General features: G+C 45.0%; 1 protein-coding gene and 1 pseudogene across 1 annotated transcript in view; both read right to left on the bottom strand.

Moving 5' to 3' along the window:
* The window catches only part of LOC147118264 (uncharacterized), a 202,759-nt gene that overhangs the window by 178,661 nt on the left and 3,549 nt on the right, over positions 1–20,549 (bottom strand). The window lies entirely within an intron of this gene.
* Positions 1,651–20,549, bottom strand: part of LOC147118263 (uncharacterized) — a 41,869-nt pseudogene continuing 22,970 nt past the window's right edge.

Below are 20,549 nucleotides of genomic sequence, written 5' to 3'. Positions count from 1 at the left end.
AGGGGGGACGTGAGGAAAAACCTTTTTACGCAGCGAGTGGTGAGGACCTGGAACTCGCTGCCGACGGAAGTGGTGGAAGCGGAGACACTCAATGTTTTCAAGGGGAGACTGGAAAGGCACTTGGGGGAAATAAACTTGCAGGGCTACGGGGATAGAGCGGGGAATGGGACTGACTGGATTGCTCTACAGAGAGCCGGCACGGACTCGATGGGCCGAATGGCCTCCTTCTGTGCCTCTATGAGTCTATGTGGTTGCTGTGGATCACACTGGGGTCCACCAGCTCCCACATGCTACAGCTGCAACACATCACCTGCCCGGCCATCTCTATTGTATTTTATTTTACTAATTAGGTTTTCAAGTTTTGAAATACCCAATTGTCTATTAATAGTTTTTAATCTAGGTAATAACCTTGTTTAATTTATTACATTTAGCTATATGCTTTAGGTCTTTACTGTAACTTAGCCCACAGTCCTAATTAAACCCTAGTTGTTTATATTTTTTCACGTATCAAGCAGCACCTCTTACCCCCACCTCATCGAATTCGCTCACTCACCCAATTCCCGAGTTAAGTACTCTGTAGAAGCAGTACTCCGTAGAACTGGACTCCGTGCTACTTACCTCCCAAACATTTCTCCTTCCACACTCAAAAGGCCGATGAATTTCAGGTCCTGACGAATGGAGTGACTCTCTGAGCTCTTGATGTGAAGTTTGGTTTGAGTTTCCCCGTCTGTCAATCCTGCCCTTCTCACAGCCGGTGAAAGGAGTTTCCAAAAGCCATCACTGAGAGTCCAGGACAGAAATTGACAACATTCTCCCCCAGCAACAATTCTCTTGTCCTCACCCAATCACGTTCCCTTAGCAACAAGGTATTGAAACTTCTTTTATACATTCTCGCAAAATATTACACACAGGTGTCTTCACCCAATCTCGCTCCCCCAGCAACAACTCCCCGGTCCTCACAGGATACTAGTTTGGCAACATTAAATGATATGGAACCTTCCAGAACTTTGGGCACTTTTTAATGGTTAATTACAAAATGGGCAGTTTTGCAGCTACCAATTACTGTAACTCATCAATACTCACAATTCTGATTCATCGACTTTGCATTATAGAATAGTAGAATTACATTAATACATCCAAAGGGCTTCCAGCAAATAGTTTGCAGAAGGCTGCACCACTGAATAAATGTGAAATATTTAGTGTTTCCCACATTCAGTAACTGTTAATTTTATTTTGCCTCATTTGAATACATTAATCTGACTGGCTGAAGGGCACTGATGTAATTTGATTGGAGGCCTTCTATCAATTATCTTGCCTACCCTCAATCTGGCAAGAAACTACTTAAAAATGTCGACTATTCCTCAATTCAATGAATGTCAAGCACAATGGTTTTAATGGGAACAGACACAAACAGTTAATTCCTGCCCCGTGCCCACCACAACAGCACTTAGACATACTATGGGGAATCCTCATGGGACAAAGATGGAAGCTTTGTGAATTTAACACAAAATGGGGGCAGCTAATGTTGTAAAGCCTAAGGGGGAATTACAGTTTGTGTCCCAAGCTGAGCCGCCTCGTCTTAAGCTGAGTTTGTTTTGTGTTATATCCGAGTGGTTAAGGTCCAAATAAGGGATATAAGTGAGACTTCAGGAACTCAAAACTTACTTTTAATTTACACAGAATAAGGAGCGAACAGAGCTCTTACAATCTACAGGCATGCACTCTAATTCAACTGCACGAGCAAACCAAAATGGATGATGCTATGATGTCATACCCACAATGCAACATTACCTTAAAACTAGTAATTATAATCCCCTTAGCATTTGTCTCCCTCTGGTGGGAAACTTAAGCATTACATCCGAGATTACTATATCCCCCCCTCTTAAGTTACAACAATTCTTAACAACATTCTTAACAAGTCCATAAGGAAACTCCTTTAACGATAGTCCATCCTGAACAATTTTAACAGGCCGTGATCAATCGCTCTGGCGGCTTGTGAGACCTTGTTGAATGTCTTATAGTCAAGTCCCTGCTTGGTTGTGGTAGAGCCACCTGCTGCTCCTGAGCAGTACTCAGAGTATCTGACTCTGCTACGATGGTTTCCTCTTGATTAAGTGGTCCAGGTATAACTGTCTCTGTTCATGGTGGTGGGACCACCAATGCATTTGGATAACTAGGGACCAACTTGTCCTCCAACATTTCCGCTGGAACCTCCAGTTCGATTTCCCGTTGTCTGGTCAGTATCTAATCCACATGTCTGCATACTACCTGACCAGTTCCCAACATCACCCTCTATGAAACTGGACCAGTCATTGAATCTATGACGCCAGAAATCCATTTTGGACCATAACTGAAATTTCTGTTAAGGACCGCATCTCCTACTCCAAAACTGTGGCTCTTTGTCCTTCTGTCATGGTTCTCCTTTTGTTTGATTTGTCGGTTTTCCACCTTCCTTTTTAGATCTGGGTGAACCAGGTCAAGAGTGGAGCGTAGTCGACGTCCTAACAATAACTCAGCAGGAGAGAGACCCGTGGTAGATTGAGGTGTTATTCTGTAGCTGAACAGAACTCGTGACACCTTTGCTGTCAAACTCCCTGAGATGAAGAGTAGATTGCCTTTCAAAAGCTAGGCTTTATTAACCTTAAAAACCAGCAGTACATCTTAAGCTCCCAGTCTCAACCAGACTGTGGAGAACTGAATTTAAGATGGCCACCACAGGTCACATGACATCAACTAACCAATAGGTTTACAGCATATATCTCAAGGCAGGAAAACAGGCAACCAATTACAATGCTTCTTATAAAACAAGAATAATCACCACATTCACCCCTCCTTTTAAAATATACTTCAACCCAGGTAGCCTTTACAATTTACAATTAGTTATTTATGACTAAAACAATACATATATAATATTTCAACAATTTTAAAATTTTACTATCAAATTATTTTAAAAGTCCATTTTTTAAATCGGTCAACCAGATATCTTGTTCGTGTCGACCTTCTTAACCTTGCTAAAGTTCCTTGCCCTCCCACACCAGGAGACGCAGAAATATCTTCTGCAGGGAGGCTATCAATATCCTGATTATCAACGGTTTCTGAATTGGAAGTCCCATTAGAAGGTAAACTGGGAGAGTCATAAACATCCATCGAGGGCAGACTAAGAGAATTGTAAGTGTCTGCAACAGGATTGGAAATATTCGTAGTATCTGTGACGACATCAACATTATCTGAATTATGGCTATTGTTAATATCCTCAGAAGAGGGCTGGCCACAACAAGGAGCTAAGTCTTTAACTGAAACCGTACTTTCCTATCTTGGAATCGAATGTGAGCATATTGGGAATTTGCCTCCAATAGCTCCACCTCCTCCACTAAAGGGTCATACTTTGACAGTCTAACATGGCGTCGGAACAGCACAGGTCCCTGCATAGTAAGCCATGAAGGTACCGAATATCCCGTAGTGGATCTCCGCGGATAGTTGAAGAGCCTTTCATGGGGAGTCACATTAGTAGCCGTTGAAAGCAATGACCTAATGGAATGCAGGGCATCAGGCAATACCATTTCCCACTGTGTATTCTCAAGGTTCCGAGATGTCAAAGCCAACATAACTGCCTTCCAGATCACCCCATTGTATTGTTCACACTGTCCATCACCCTGGGGATTATACGGGGTAGTTCTGCTAATAGAAATTCCCTGACTCTGGAGGTATTCCTTCAACTGGGAAGACATAAAAGAACTTCCCTGATCCGAATGGATATACGCAGACATCCCAAAGATGACAAAAAGTTGAGTCAGACATTTAATAACTGTAGCAGCTGATACATCTGTACAAGGAAAAGCAAAAGGGAACCTTGAAAACTCATCCACAACAGTAAATATATATCGATTCTGAGTCGTTGAAAGAAGGGGCCCCTTAAAATCAATGCTCAGGCGTTCAAAGGGAAAAGTAGCCTTTATAAGATGAGCTCGTTGAAGCTTAGAGAAATTCGGTTTACACCGGGCACAAACAGAGCATGACGAAGTCATCCGCTTGACGTCTTCAACTGAAAAGGGCAAATTCTTACTGCGTACGAAGTGTATCATCCTCGTAATACCAGGATGGCACAAAGCATTATGAAGATTAATAAATTCTTTATCCTGACTGCTATACCTTCTTGACTTAGTAACAATTGGCTTACAATCCGACATCAAATTAGTAAAAGATGATAATGGAGAAATGGATAAAGAAGTTGATCCACAAATAGACAAAGGTGGCTTAGTTCCTCCGAAAGAAAGACTGAGGGACTCATGTAATTGAAGCACATCATGACCAATCAAAATATCTGCAGAGAGATTAGGCAGAACAAATAGGCATATATCAGTATACGTATTACCTAAGAGAATTAATTTCACAAGGCAACAACCAGCTACTTGTGAGGTGAGAGTCGTCTGAGCCATACACACCTGATAGGAAACAGGCGAAATTTTCAAACGCTTCTCCCTCACAAACTGAAGACTTATAAAGCTCTCAGTACTGCCCGTATCTATAAGGGCCTTCACTTCTAACCCATTAACTTGGGCCATAACTATAGCTTTGTTTAGGCCATGGGAAAAGGCGGCAGAAACTGATGCAATAAACGCCCTATCTAAAGGCTGAATGGTCGCAGAGGAGGCAACCGATTTACAAACACGTGCGTAATGACCTCCCTTGCCGCATTTACTACACACAGCCTCCCGGGCAGGGCACTTCAGACGAGGGTGCCGGGCGTTCCCGCAGAAATAACACTTCTGAATCCTAGAGGGAGCAGCTGCCAAAGTAGAAACTGTTTCGGAATCTGGTAAACCACTCCTATTAAATCCACATAATTCCCTTCCATCCGGAACTGCCGAAACCACGGTCGCAGACCGATCAAAAGGAGCATAAGAATCCGAACTTCTCTGAGCCAAATCCAATGTAGAGGCTTGCTCAAAAGCACTTAAGATCCAAGGTCTTATTTTCTAACAACCGCTGACGAATTGATCTAGACAGTAATCCATTAATAAATGCATCCCGTACCGACTCTTCCTTATATTCTTCTGCAGACACGGCCCTATAATTACAGTCAGCACCAAGGCGCCGGAGTGCCTGCAAATAAGCATCCAAGGATTCTCCCGCCTGCTGCCTACGGGCAGATAAAAGGTGACGTGCAAATACCTCATTTTTGGGTTTAACAAAATTTTTTCCAACGTAGCAATAGCCAATTCATAAGTTTCACAGTCCAAAATATACTTGTACACATCCGGAGCAATGTAGTTGATTAGTATATCCAACTTTAGAGATTGCTGATCCAACACACCCAAAAAGTTTTTAAATGTACGATACCAGTGTTTCCATTGATCATCCACTCCTGCAGAATTAGGGTCAGCATTAAATCGTTCCGGTCGAAGATATCGTTCCATTATAGTTCAAGGTTAACAAATTGAGATGAAGAGTAGATTGCCTTTCAAAAGCTAGGCTTTATTAACCTTAAAAACCAGCAGTACATCTTAAGCTCCCAGTCTCAACCAGACTGTGGAGAACTGAATTTAAGATGGCCACCACAGGTCACATGACATCAACTAACCAATAGGTTTACAGCATATATCTCAAGGCAGGAAAACAGGCAACCAATTACAATGCTTCTTATAAAACAAGAATAATCACCACACTCCCTTCCGCACTTTTTTTCATCATCTCCTTATATGTTTGTACGGCTCTCTCCGTAAGTCTATTTGAAGACGGATGATATGGAGCTGAAGTCACGTGCACTATGCCATTGTTTCTCATGAACTCTTTGATTTCTGTACTCACAAAACACATGGCATTGTCACTTACTACGATCTCCGGTATCCCTTGATTACTAAAACTCCTACGCAGGCAGTCTATAGTAACTGTAGATGAAGCAGAAGTTACAGGATACACATCCATCCATTTGGAATGTGCATCAATGATTATGAGGAACATCTTTCTCATGAATGGACCCGCATAATCTACATGTAATCTTCTCCATGGTTTATCCGGCCACTCCCAGGGGTGGAGTGGAGCCGCTGCCGGTGCCTTCCTGTGTTCTTGACAAGTGCTGCATGTCTGGACAAGATTTTCTATCTCCTCATCTAGCTTTGGCCACCACAAGTAACTCCTTGCCAATGCTTTCATACGCGAAACTCCAGGATGACACTGATGTAGCTGCACTAGGATAGACTCGAATAATCACTCGAGCTCCCCACAACACGCAACCATCCTGCACACTCAGCTCTGTCTTCCTGACACTGTAAGGTGTGAAATCAGTCCCTTCCGGATGTTGTGGCCAACCCCTCATTACATATTCTCGGACTCTAGACAGTACTGGATCCTTACCAGTCCAAGTCCTTACTTGTTCTGCGGTCACAATTGCCGTGTCCTTGTCCTCCAACAACAAAACTCTGTCCTTTGTAGCTGCACGGATAGGTGTACCTGGTAGTGGAAGACGGCTCAAGGCATTTGCGTTCCCATGGTACTTGCCCGCTTTGTAAACGATGACATACTCATATGCCCTCACCGTCACTGCCCATCTCTGGATTCGGGGTGACACCATCTGTGGTACTGCTTTCATCTCATTAAAAAGAGATAGAAGAGGTTTATGATCGGTGCATATGGTGAATTTCCTGCCATATATGTATTTATGAAACCTCTGTAACCCAAACATTACTGCTAATCCCTCTTTATCCAACTGGGAATAGTTTTTTTCCGCTGGGGTCAGAGTTCGAGACATAAACCCTATCGGTCTTTCAGTTCCATCTTCCATACAGTGTGAAAGAACTGCCCCCACCCCGTAAGGTGAAGCGTCACAAGAGAGAATGATGTCTTTCTCTGCATTGTAGTGAACCAGCACATCCGAGGACAGCATCAGTTTCTTGGATTGTTCAAATGAAACCCTCTGTTCCTCTTCCCACTGCTACTGTGTCTCCTTGCGCAGTAGTTTGTGAAGAGGTGCTAACACTGTTGACAAGTTTGGCAAAAACCTGTTATAATAGTTTAGCAGTCCCAGGTAAGCTTTTAACTCAGTCACATTTGTAGGATCTGGTGCCTCCTGCAGTGCTTGTACCTTCTCCTTGATTGGATGGAGCCCGGTGGCATCCACTCTGTGTCCCAGGAACACGGCCTCATTCCCCATGAAAGTACACTTACTCCTCTTGAGCCGTAACCCAGCCTTATCCAATCTTTGAAGTACCTCTCTCAGAGTGCTCAGATGCTCCTGGTCGGTTCTTCCCGTCACCAGAATATCATCCAGATAGATGGAAACATGTGGAATCCCTTGCAGTACACCCTCGATAGTTCTCTGGAAGATAGCTGGACTAGATGAGACACCAAATGGCAAGCGGTTATAGGTAAACAAACCCTTGTGTGTGTTTATGGTTACATACTTCTTGGATTCCTCATCTAGTGTAATCTGCAAGTAAGCACGACTCATATCCAGCTTCGTGAATTTCTTCCCTCCAGCCAGGTTTGCAAAAAGATCCTCAGTTTTAGGAATAGGATACTGCTCTAGTTTAGACACCCTATTTACAGTCAATTTATAATCTCCACAGATTCGTACCGAATTGTCCGGTTTTAAAAAACAGGTACAATGGGAGCTGCCCATTCCGAACATTTCACGGGTTCCAGAATGTTCTCCCGCAACATCAGCACAACAGTCTTAAATATTAAAAAGCAGTACAAGAATTTATAAAACATTCATCCATTCCATGTTCATGTCACCCCAGCTTCCTACAGGGCCCTGCACTACAGAACAGTGTGAACTCGCTGGTGTTGCAGCAGAGTTGAGGACCGAGTGAATCCCATCCCACACACAGAACAGGTGAACGGCCTCTCCCCAGTGTGAACTCGCTGGTGTCCCTTCAGATTCTCGAAGCTTTTAAAGCTCATCCCACAGTCAGAACATGTAAATGGTCGCTGATTGGAGTGAACTTGCTTGTGTTGTTTCAGATTCCCAGCGGTTTTAAAGCTCTTCCCACAGACAGGACATGTAAATGGTCTCTCATCAGTGTGAACTCGTTGGTGTGTCAGTAGGTGGGATGACTGGGTGAATCCCTTCCCACACATGGAGCAGGTGAATGGTCTCTCCCCAGTGTGAATTTGCTGGTGTGTCAGTAGGCTGGATGACCGAGGGAATCCCTTCCCACACACGGAGCAGGTGAATGGCCTCTTTCCTGCTGTCTCCAGCTGGTGTCCCTTCAGCTCCTGGGACATTTGAAAGCTTTTCCCACAGTCGGAATGTTTCACCAGCCTCTCCCTAGTGTGAACTAGCTGCTGTGCCAGCAGTTTCGAGGACCGAGTGAATCTCTTCCCACACACAGAGCAGGTGAACAGAATCTCTCCTGCTCTCTCCAGCTGTGTCTCTTCAGATCCTGGGGCCTTTTAAATCTCTTCCCACAGTCAGAACATTTAATGTGAACAAGCTGGTGTCTCAGGAGGGTGGCAGAATGAGAGAATCACTTCAAAAACACGGAGCAGGTCAACGGTCTTTCATTGGTGTGGACAAGCTGGTGTCTCAGCAGCACGGAGGGTGCAATTAATCCCTGCCCACACACGGAGCGGGTTAAAGGTCTCTCCCTCGTGTGATCTTGCTGGTGTATCATTGGAGTGGATGACTGAGTGAATCCCTTCTGGAACACGGGGCCGGTGAACGGGCTCTCCCCAGTGTGTAGCCACTGGTGTTGCTTCAGGTACTAGTAGGTTTTCAAGCTCTTCCCACACTCAGAACATTTAAAAGGTCTCTCATTAGTGTGAACTGGCTGGTGTGCCAGCAGATTGGAGGAGCAATTGAATCAGGTCCTGATGAATCGAGCAACTCTGTCTGTTCTTGACGTGATGTTCGGTCTGAGCTTCCTGGCTGTAAATGCTCAACTTCTAAAACCCTGTAAAAGGAGTGTAGAAAGGGGTAAGAGGGAGAATGTTGCCTCATGTCGCCCTTTCCCAGCCCAGGGGCAGTGAAGCTGATTTTCAGGCCCCAGCTGCTGCACAGGTTACATACGAACATACGAATTAGCAGGAGTAGGCCACTCGGCCCCTCGAGCCTGCTCCACCATTCAATAAGATCATGGCTGATCTGATTACTCCACATTCCCGCCTACCCCCGATAACCTTTCACCCCCTTGCTTACCAAGAATCTATCTACCTCTGCCTTAAAAATATTCAAAGACTCTGCTTCCACCGCCCTCTGAGGAAGAGAGTTCCAAAGACTCATGACCATCTGAGAAAAAATTTCTCCTCATCTCTGTCTTAAATGGGCGACCCCTTATTTTTAAACAGTGACCCCTAGTTCTAGATTCTCCCACAAGAGGAAACATCCTCTCCACATCCACCCTGTCCAGACCCCTCAGGATCTTATATGTTTCAATCAAGTCACCTCTTACTCTTCTAAACTCCAGCGGATACAAGCCGAGCCTGTCCAACCTTTCCTCATAAGACAACCCACCCATTCCAGGTATTAGTCTAGTAAACCTTCTCTGAACTGCTTCCAATGCATTTACATCCTTCCTTAAATAAGGAGACCAATACTGTACACAGTGCTCCAGATGTGGTCTCACCAATGCCCTGTAGAACTGAAGCATAACCTCCCTACTTTTGTATTCAGTTTCCCTCGCAATAAACAATAACATTCTATTAGCTTTCCTGATTACTTGCTGTACCTGAATACTAACATTTTATGATTCATGCACTAGGACACCCAGATCCCTCTGCATCTCAGAGCTCTGCAATCTCTCACCATTTAGATAATATGCTTCTTTTTTATTCTTCCTGCCAAAATGGACAACTTCACATTTTCCCACATTATACTCCATTTGACAGATCTTTGCCCACTCACTTAACTTATCTATATCCCTTTGTAGCCTCCTTATGTCCTCTTCACTCAGAGGGTGGTGAATCTTTGGAATTCTCTGCCCCAGAGGGCTGTGGAGGCTCAGTCATTGAGTATAATCAAGGCTGAGATCGATAGATTTTTGGACTCATGGGGAATAAAAGGATATGGGGATCGGGCGGGAAGGTGGGGATGAGGTAGAAGATCAGCCATGATCTTATTGAATGGCAGAGCAGGCTCGAAGGGCCGAATGGCCTGCTCCTGCTCCTATTTCTTATGTTCTTAAGAAAGCTGTTTGCTATAGCCTGCTGCCCCACGAGAAATACACAGAGGATTTCAGTTATGTGGAGAGACTGGAGAAGCTGGGATTGTTCTCCTTGGAGCAGAGAAGGTGCAGCGGAGATTTAATAGAGGTGTTCAAAACAGGAAGGGTTTTGATAGAGTAAATAGGAGCATGGGAACAGGAGGAGGCCATTCAGCCCCTCCGGCCTGTTCCGCCATTCAATGAGATCATGGCCGATCTGTGTCTTAACTCCACCCACCTGCCTTGGCTCCATATCCCTTTGCTCCCTTGTCTAGCAAAAATCTCTCGCTCTGGGATTTAAAATGATTAATTGAGCTGGCATCGACTGCTTTAGTATTATTAGGGGGATAGATAGAGTTCTCTGCAGCCGAGAGCGAGAGTCCAGAAGGCTGTGTTGCCTACCCGGTGCCAGGGTTAAGGACATCTCCTCTGGGCTGGAAAGAAACTTGCAGTGGGAGGGGGTGGATCCAGTTGTCGTGGTCCATGTTGGTACAAACGACGTAGATAGGACTAGGAAGCCGGTTCTGTTAAAGGAGTATGAGCAGCTAGGGGTCAAATTAAAAAACAGAACCTCAAGGGTTATTACCTGAGCCACGAGCGAATTTGGCTAGGACGAATAAAATTAGAGAGTTAAATGCGTGGCTCAAAGACTGGTGTGGGAGAAATGGGTTTTGCTTCCTGGGACACTGGCACCAGTACTGGGGCAGAAGGGAGCTGTTCCGTTGGGACGGGCTTCACTTGGCCAGTGCTGGGACTAGAGTCCTGGCGGATCATATAACTAGGGCTGTAGAGAGGGCTTTAAACTAACTAGTGGGGGGGGAGGTTCCTAGAGAGCAAATAATAAAAATGACAACAGAGAAGGTCATAGACTTAGGTAGCAGAGGGGAAATTAAAAACCAGAGCATGTCAGGAAGGGGCAGAAGGTATGGAGTAAAAGGTAAAGTAATAAAAAGGGCAAAAGCAGGAACTAAGTGTCACAAAACATCTTTGAAAGTTCTCTATCTGAATGCACGTAGCATTCGTAACAAAATAGACGAGTTAATGGCACAAATAACTACATATGGGTATGATCTTGTGGCCATTACAGAAACATGGCTGCAGGGTGACAATGCCTGGGAATTAAACATACCAGGTTATTTAACGATCAGGAAGGACAGGCAGGAAGGAAGGGGGGTGGGGTGGCTATGTTAATAAAGGAAGGAATCACTGTAATACAGAGAAATGATATTGGGTCAAAAGATCAGGATAATGAAACAGTTTGGGTGGAGATAAGGAATAATAAGCGTAAAAAAACACCAGTGGGCGTAGTCTATAGGCCTCCGAACAGTTGCAACTATGTTGGACGGAGTATCAATCAGGAAATAGTTGAGGCTTGTAATAAGGGAACATCTATAATTATGGGGGATTTTAACTATCATATTAATTGGACAAATCAAATTGGGCAGGACTGCCTTGAGGATGAGTTCATTGAGTGTATTAGGGATGGGTTTCTTGAGCAGTATGTAACTGAACCGACCAGGGGGCAAGTAACCTTAGATCTGGTCCTGTGTAACGAGACAGGATTAATTAAAAATGTCCGAGTAAAGGATCCCCTTGGAATGAGTGACCATAACATGGTTGAATTCCATATTCAATTAGAGGGTGAGAAGGTTGGATCTCAAACAAGCGTGCTAAGCTTGAATAAAGGAGACTATGAAGGTATGAGAGCGGAATTGAGTAGAGTGGATTGGGAAAATAGATTAAAGGGTAAGACGATACATGATCAGTGGTGTACATTTAAGGAGTTATTTTACAACTTCCAAAAAAAATATATTCCACTGAGAAGAAAAGGGTATAAAAGAAAAGACAGCCATCTGTGGCTAAGTAAAGAAATTAAGGATAGTATTTGACTAAAAACAAGGGCATATAAGGTAGCCAAATCTAGTGGGAGGATAGAGGATTGGGAAAACTTTAAAAGACAACAAAAAATAACAAAAAGATTGATTAAGAAAGGGAAGATCGATTATGAAAGTAAATTAGCAAAAAATATAAAAACTGATAGTAAGAGTTTTTATAGATATATAAAAAGAAAAAGGGTGGCTAAAGCAAATGTTGGTCCCTTAGAGGATGAGACCGGGAAATTAATGGTGGGAAATATGGAGATGGCAAAAACACTGAATGAATATTTTGTATCAGTCTTTACAGTAGAGGACACTAAGAATATCCCAACACTGGACAAACAGGGGGCTATAGGGGGGGGGGGGAGGAGCTAAACACGATCAAAATCACTAAGGAAGTGGTACTCGGTAAAATAATGGGACTCAAGGCGGATAAATCACCTGGACATGATGGCTTACATCCTAGGGTCTTGAGGGAAGTGGCGGTAGGGATTGTGGATGCATTGGTAATAATTTTCCAAAACTCCCTGGACTCAGCAAAGGTCCCGGCAGACTGGAAAACTGCTAATGTAACACCCTTATTTAAAAAGGGCAGTAGACAGAAGGCTGGAAACTATAGACCGGTTAGCCTAACATCTGTGGTAGGTAAAATTTTGGAGTCCATTATTAAGGAGACAGTAACAGGACATTTGGATAATCATAATTTAATAGGACAAAGTCAGCATGGTTTTATGAAGGGGAAGTCATGTTTGACAAATTTGCTGGAGTTCTTTGAGGAAGTAACATATAGGGTGGATAAAGGGGAACCAGTGGATGTAGTGTATTTAGACTTCCAAAAGGCATTTGACAAGGTGCCACACAAAAGATTATTGCTTAAGATAAAAAATCACGGGATTGGGGGTAATATTCTGGCATGGATAGAGGATTGGCTATCTAACAGAAGGCAGAGAGTTGGGATAAATGGTTCATTCTCAGACTGGCAATCAGTAACTAGTGGTGTTCCACAGGGGTCAGTGCTGGGTCCCCAACTCTTTACAATCTACATTAACGATTTGGAGGAGGGGACCGAGTGTAACATATCAAAGTTTGCAGATGATACTAAGGTGGGAGGGAAAGTAGTGAGTGAGGAGGACATAAAAAACTTGCAAGGGGACATCGACAGGCTAAGTAAGTGGGCAGAGATTTGGCAGATGGAATACAATACTGGAAAGTGTGAGGTTATGCACTTTGGCAGGAAAAATCGTAGAGCAGGTTATTATCTTAATGGCAAGAAACTGGAAAGTACTGAAGTACAAAGGGATCTGGGGGTCCTGGTGCATGAAACTCAAAAGGTTAGTATGCAGGTGCAGCAAGTGATTAAGAAGGCCAATGGAATGTTGGCTTTCATTGCTAGGGGGATAGAATATAAAAATAGGGAGGTGTTGCTTCAGTTGTACAAGGTATTGGTGAGACCGCACCTGGAATACTGCATACAGTTTTGGTGTCCATACTTAAGCAAAGACATCCTTGCTCTCGAGTCAGTACAAAGAAGGTTCACTCGGTTAATCCCGGGGATGAGGGGATGGACATATGAGGAGAGGTTGAGTAGATTGGGACTCTACTCATTGGAGTTCAGAAGGATGAGAGGCGATCTTATTGAAACATAAGATTGTGAAGGGGTTGGATCGGGTGGATGCGGGGAAGATGTTCCCGATGATGGTTGAAACTAGAACTAGGGGGCATAGTCTTAGAATAAGGGGCTGCTCTTTCAAAACTGAGATGAGGAGGAACTACTTCACTCAGAGGGTGGTAGGTCCATGGAATATGCTGCCCCAAAAAGCTGTAGAAGCTACATCATTACATAAATTTAAAACAGAAATAGACAGTTTCCTAGAAGTAAAGGGAATTAAGGGTTACGGGGAGCGGGCAGGAATTTGGACAGGAGTTTCGGTTCGGATCGGACATGGCCCTGTGGGTAGCGGAGCGGGCCCAGGGGCCGTGTAGCCTGATCCTGCTCCTATTTCGTGTGTCTAATTCTGTTAGATTCAGGAGATGGTTCTGTGATAGTAGATTGGCGGTTAGGATCAGATCGGCCATGATCTTATTGAATGGCTGACCAGGCTCGAGGGGCCGAATGGCCTACTCCTATTTCTTATGTTCTTATGTGTGAGAATAGCCGCTCATAGTCTCGTCGATTCATGACAGTTAGGGCTGATCCTGTGTCCAATTCCATCTTTACTTGGGACCCTGCTGTCACGAGGGTGACCCAAATGGTTCGGTGATCCTCCTTTGCGATCACGTTGTGTAACTTTAGACAACTTAGTCTCCTGTTCCCGGAGTCATTATCACTCTCCTGATCATCTGAACTACTGTGTGTCATTTTTTTTACTTTCTTGTACTTTTCCTTAGTAGTTCTTTTAGTGTTGGTTTTCTTTCCCGGCCTGCAGACTCTTGTTATATGTCCCATTTTCCCACATTGCCTGCATACTTTGTCCTTAAACCAGCAGTCCTTCTGATCATGGGTTGTTCTGCCGCAGCGATAGCACTTTTCTGCTCCATACACCATTTCGTTAGCGCTGTATTCTTGTGGTTTCTGTTGTATTTCCGCAGCTCCCCGTGCTGCTGCTTCATAGGATACTGCCACGCTGAAAGCCTGTTCTAGCGTCAGGTCCTTTTCCGAAAGTAGTCGTTTCTGGGTTCCTTCACTCTGGAACCCGCAAACTTATCCCGCAAGGTGTCTGCCAGTCCTGCTCCGAACTGGCAGTGCTTCGATAACTTGCGTAGTTCTGTAAGATAGTCAGCATTGCTCTCATCTTTGTGCTGGTTTCTTTTATGGAACTTGAATCTTTCTGCTATCAGCAGCGGTGTAGGGTTTAGGTGTTCCTGTAAGATATTAACAATCTCTTCAAAACTTTTCTCCATTGGTTTAGCTGGGGTAATTACATTCCGCAATAGGCCGTACGTTCTCGCACCCATCAAATTTAATTATACCGACGCCTTCTTTCCATCGGCCACCTCATTTGCCTTGCAGTACACTTCAATTCTTTCCACATACGCGGTCCAGTCTTCTACCTCGTTGTCGAAAGCAGTGATACTGCCACTCTTTGACATCTTGGGTGGTTTAAAATGGCGCCTCCCGCGCTTTTTCTTCTTCCCCAATGGATTAAAATGGTGCCTCCCGCGCTTTTCCTTCTTCCCCAATGGAATAAAATGGCGCCTCCCGTGCTTTTCCTTCCTCCCCTTGCTGCCACGCTGCTCCTAGCGTTCTACAGGGTAATGGCGACCCGCAGCTTCGGCGCGTCTCACTTTTCCTTCCCCTCGTTTTATTTTCTCTACGCTGCCCGGTTCTTGAGCACCGACCACGCCCTGTGTGCTCCACCCTCTCTCTCTCTCTCTCTTTTCCTCCCGACGATGCTGCACGGCCCCTTTGGAGAGCCGCTCGATCGAGCTCGAGCCCGCTGCAGTCCGGAAGGGTCAGCGCACTACCTGCTACCAACACGATTTGCTGGAACACCTTAACTGGGGAGCCAAGCCCAGCTCTCCACAGCCTCCCCTGCAATTCTCCGAACTCCGATGGATCCCTGGGCGGTTGCCCGCGGTCGACGCCCGTTGCTCTGACTTCGACAGCCAAGAAGTTTCTTTTCAGGGAAAGATCCCCGTGAGGTGATGCAGTACTGCAGGTGAGTTCGAACCTGCTCGTCGCCAGTGTAGTGTCCGAGTATCAATAATACACGGACTGCAGGAGAACAATAATAACAGGAATTTACTGAACAGAGGGTAAGCTTAAACTGAAAGTACAGAAGCCTGCTATGGCTTTCTACACAGGTGTGGTCACTGCCGGTACTACAGTATAAAATCAGTTCTCTCTTAAAGGTACATACACAACACCAGGGTCCTTGGGGCCTGGGTTGGTTTGCTACTCTAACTCTACATCTCTGTCCTGCATTATTCTTGCGCATATTATACAGCGGTGGCAATATTTCGCTACTTCCCAACCTATCTTTGGCCACCACCAGTACTGTGTCAGTAGGCGCAACATGTTACTTCTGCCAGTATGCGTTACACCATGGTATAGCGCCATCAGTTGTTGTCTACAACATTCCGGTGCCACCACCTGGTTACGTGGGCCCCATTTCCAAATTCTATCTTGTAATTGCGCGCCAGCTTGTCGCCATTTCTCCTTTTGCTCTTTACTAGTATTTTCTTGTAGCTCCATAATATTCACTTCCTGTACCCCACTGACTATCATGACCATATTTATTTTGTTTTTGAACGCGTTCTCTGGTTGCATTTCTTCCGCAGCTAGTTTTGCGGCTAGATCTGCATACCTATTCCCCATAGCGGCCTGGTCCTGGGGTTCATAGAAACATAGAAGATAGGAGCACGAGTAGGCCATTCGTCCCCTCGAGCCTGCTCCGCCATTCAATGAGATCATGGCTGATCATCCAAATTCAGTACCCTGTCCCTGCCTTCTCCCCATATCCCTTGATCCCTTTAGCCTCAAGAAATATATCCAACTCCTTCTTGAATATATTTAATTTATTTACTGGCCTCCACTGCCTTCTGTGGTAGAGAATTCCACAGGTTCACCACTCTCTGGGTGAAGAAATTCCTCCTCATTTCTGTCCTAAATGGCCTACCCCTTATCCTTAGACTGTGACCCCTGGTTCTGGACTCCCCGACAATTGAGAACATCCTTCCTGCATCTAGTCTGTCCAGTCCTGTCAGAATGTTATAAGTTTCAATATTCAAAACTCAAGGGGTGGTCTCGCCAAGGCCCTGTACAACTGCAGCAAGACATCCTTGTTCTTCTACTCGAACCCTCTCGCTACGAAGGCCAACATACCATTTGCCTTCTCAACCGCCTGCTGCACCTGCATGCTTACCTTCAGCGACTGGTGCACAAGGACACTCACGTCTCGTTGCACTTCCCCTTCTCCCAAACTATTGCCGTTCAGATAATAATCTGCCGCCTTGTTTTTGCCACCAAAGTGGATAACCTCGCATTTATCCACATTATACTGCATCAGCCATGCTTCTGACCAATCACCCAACCTGTCCAAATCATACTGGAGTTTCTCGGCATCCTCCTCACAGCACACACGCCCACCCAGCTTTGTGTCGTCTGCAAACTTGGAGATATTACATCTAGTTCCCTCGTCTAGATCATTTATATATATTGTGAATAGCTGGGGTCCAAGGACCGATCCCTGCGGTACCCCACTAGTCACTGCCTGCCACTCGGAAAAAGAGCCGTTTATTCCAACTCTTTCCTTCCTGTCTGCCGACCAGTTCTTTATCCAAGTCAGTACCTTGCCCCCAATCCCATGTGCCTTAACTTTACACGCTGTTCTCTTATGTGGGACCTTATCGAAAGCCTTCTGAAAGTCCAAATACACCACATCCACTGGTTCTCCCTTATCTATTTTACCAGTTTCATCCTCAAAAAATTCCAGTAGATTAGTCAAGCACGATTTACCTTTTGTAAATCCATGCTGACTTTGTCCGATCCTGTCACTGTTTTCCAAATGCTCTGCTATTACATCTTTTATAATGGACTCTAGCACTTTCCCCACTACCGATGTCAGGCTTACCGGTCTATAATTCCCCGTTTTCTCTCTACCACCTTTTTTGAATAGTGGGGTAACATTAGCTACCCTCCAATCCATGGGAACTGTTCCAGAGTCTATCGAATTTTGGAAGATGACCAGCAATTCTGACCCTCTAGTGCTACTTGTCTCTCCCAGTCCTCTCTTCACCTTGTTTCTCCTCTAATGTTTCATCCTGGTGCCCATCCCCCTGTCAAATTAATTTAAACCCTCCCCCACAGCACTAGTTAACCGTCCCATGAGGACATTGGTCCCAGCTCTGTTGAGGTGCAACCTGTCCACCTTGGACAGGTCCCTCCTGCCCCAGGAATCTGAAGTCCTGCAATATTTCTCTTTCAGGTACAGGAAACTTTGTGCTATCCGGCACCCACGGGACCGAGCTGCTGCCGTTGCCTCAAAACTTCCGGATAGACCAGCGTCAATGTTATCAGATAGGAGCTTTTCATCTCCGTATCTGACCACAAACACTGCTGCTTAGCAACAGCTTGTAAACACTCGGCCCGTAGCTTGGAAGCGTCTCTGAAGCTGTTGCTAAGCTACAAAGACGCTTTCCAGAGCCTGCCTGTGAAAAGAATGCTAGGAGAAGAAAAAAAACCTAACCAAAATGGCTGCTGATTTCTGCCGTTAGATCGAAGCTGCCGGACATTCAACCTCCGGATAGCACAACGTTTCCTGTACTTATCCAATTCCCTTTTGAAAGCGGTGATTGAATCTGCCTCCACCACCCTTTCAGGCAGTGCATTCCAGATCCTAACCACTCGCTGCATAAAAAAGTTTTTCCTCATGTCGCCTTTGGTTCTTTTGTCAATCACCTTAAATCTGTGTCCTCTGGTTCTCGACCCCTCTGCCAATTGGAAGAGTTTCTCTCTATCTACTCTGTCCAGACCCCTCTTGATTTTGAACACCTCGATCAAATCTCCTCTCAATCTTCTCTGCTCCAAGGAGAACAACCCCAGCTTCTCTAGTCTATCAATGTAACTGAAGTCCCTCATCCCTGGAATCATTCTCTTAGACTGGGTATTATGTAACGAGAAAGGATTAATTAGCAATCTTGTTGTACGAGGCCCTTTGGGTCGGAGCGATCATAATATGATCGAATTCTTCATTAAGATGGAGAATGAAGTAGTTGACTCAGAGACGAGGGTCCTGAATTTAAATAAAGGAAACTATGATGGTATGAGGCGTGAGTTGGGTAGGATTGATTGGGGAATGTCACTGAAAGGGTTGACGGCGGATGGACAATGGCAAACATTCAAAGACCGAATGGATGAGCTACAGAATTTGTTCATCCCAGTTTGGCATAAAAATAAAACAAAAAAGGTGACTCAACCGTGGCTAACGAGGGAAATAATTGATAGCATAAGATCCAAGGAGAGGCCATAGGCCCGGACGAGATGTATCCCAGGCTGCTATGTGAGGCAAAGGAGGAGACTGCAGGGGCTCCGACACAAATTTTCAGAACCTCTCTGGCCACAGGGGATGTGCCAGAATCAAATCAAATCAAATCAACTTTTATTGTCATTGTTAGTGTACAAGTGCAGTACAACGAAATGTAGGCTTGCGGCTCCCGAGAGTGTACATTTGGATTAAGACATTTAAACATTCAACATACATTTGGCTTGTAATACATTAACATAAACATAACCATAATAAAGTGCATTGGCAGATGTGCAGGCTTTAGAGTTTATTTGTGGAGTTCAGTAGGATGACAGCCCTGGGAAAGAAGCTGTTTCTAAAAAGGACTGGAGAACAGCTAACGTAGTACCATTATTCAAGAAGGGTAGTAGGGTTAAACCAGGGAATTACAGGCCAGTGAGCCTAACATCAGTGGTAGGGAAATTATTGGAAAAAATTCTGAGGGACAGAATTAGTTTCCACTTGGAGAGGCAAGGATTAATTAGGGATAGCCAGCATGGCTTTGTCAAGGGAAGATCATGTCTGACCAATTTGATTGAATTTTTCGAGAGGGTGACGAGGTGTGTGGATGAGGGTAGTGCAGTGGATGTGGTGTACGTGGATTTCAGTAAGGCTTTTGATAAAGTCCTGCATAGGAGACTGGTCAGGAAGGTAAGAGCCCATGGGATCCAGGGTGCCTTGGCACATTGGATCCAAAACTGGCTTAGTGGCAGAAGGCAGAGGGTGATGGTTGAAGGTTGTTTTTGTGACTGGAAACCTGTGTCCAGTGGGGTACCGCAGGGATCGGTGCTGGGTCCCTTGCTGTTTGTGGTCTACATTAATGATGTGGGTGTGAATGTAAAAAGGTATGATCAGTAAGTTCGCAGATGACACGAAAATTGGTGGGGTGGTAAATAGCGAGGAGGGAAGCCTCAGGCTACAGGACGATATAGATGGGTTGGTCAGATGGGCAGAACAGTGGCAAATGGAATTTAACCCTGAAAAGTGTGAGGTGATGCATTTTGGGAGGACTAACAAGGCAAGGGAATACACAATGAATGATAGGACCCTAGGAAGGACAGAGGATCAGAGGGACCTTGGTGTGCATTTACATAGATCCCTGAAGGCAGCAGAACAGGTGGAGAAGGTGGTTAAAAAGGCATATGGGATACTTGCCTTCATTAGCCGAGGCATAGAATATAAGAGCAGGGAGGTTATGATAGAGCTGTACAAAACGCTGGTAAGGCCACAGCTGGAGTATTCTGTGCAGTTCTGGTCGCCACACTATAGGAAGGATGTGATTGCATTGGAGAGGGTGCAGAGGAAATTTACCAGGATGTTACCTGGGCTGGAGCACTTCAGCTAGGAAGAGAGACTGGACAGGTTGGGGTTGTTTTCCTTAGAGCAGAGAAGGCTGAGGGGGGACCTGATTTGAGGTGTACAAAATTATGAGGGGCATAGATAGGGTAGATAGAAAGGTATTTTCCCCTTAGTAGAGGGGTCAATAACAAGGGGGCATAGATTCAAGGTAAGGGGCAGGAGGTTTA

This window comes from Somniosus microcephalus, chromosome 4, assembly GCF_052327205.1.
Source record: "Somniosus microcephalus isolate GS21.2 chromosome 4, FLI_Smic_1.0, whole genome shotgun sequence".
Taxonomy (NCBI): Eukaryota; Metazoa; Chordata; class Chondrichthyes; order Squaliformes; family Somniosidae; genus Somniosus; species Somniosus microcephalus.
Note: the sequence above shows the minus strand (reverse complement) of the source record. Positions and strands in the feature narration are given on the sequence as shown.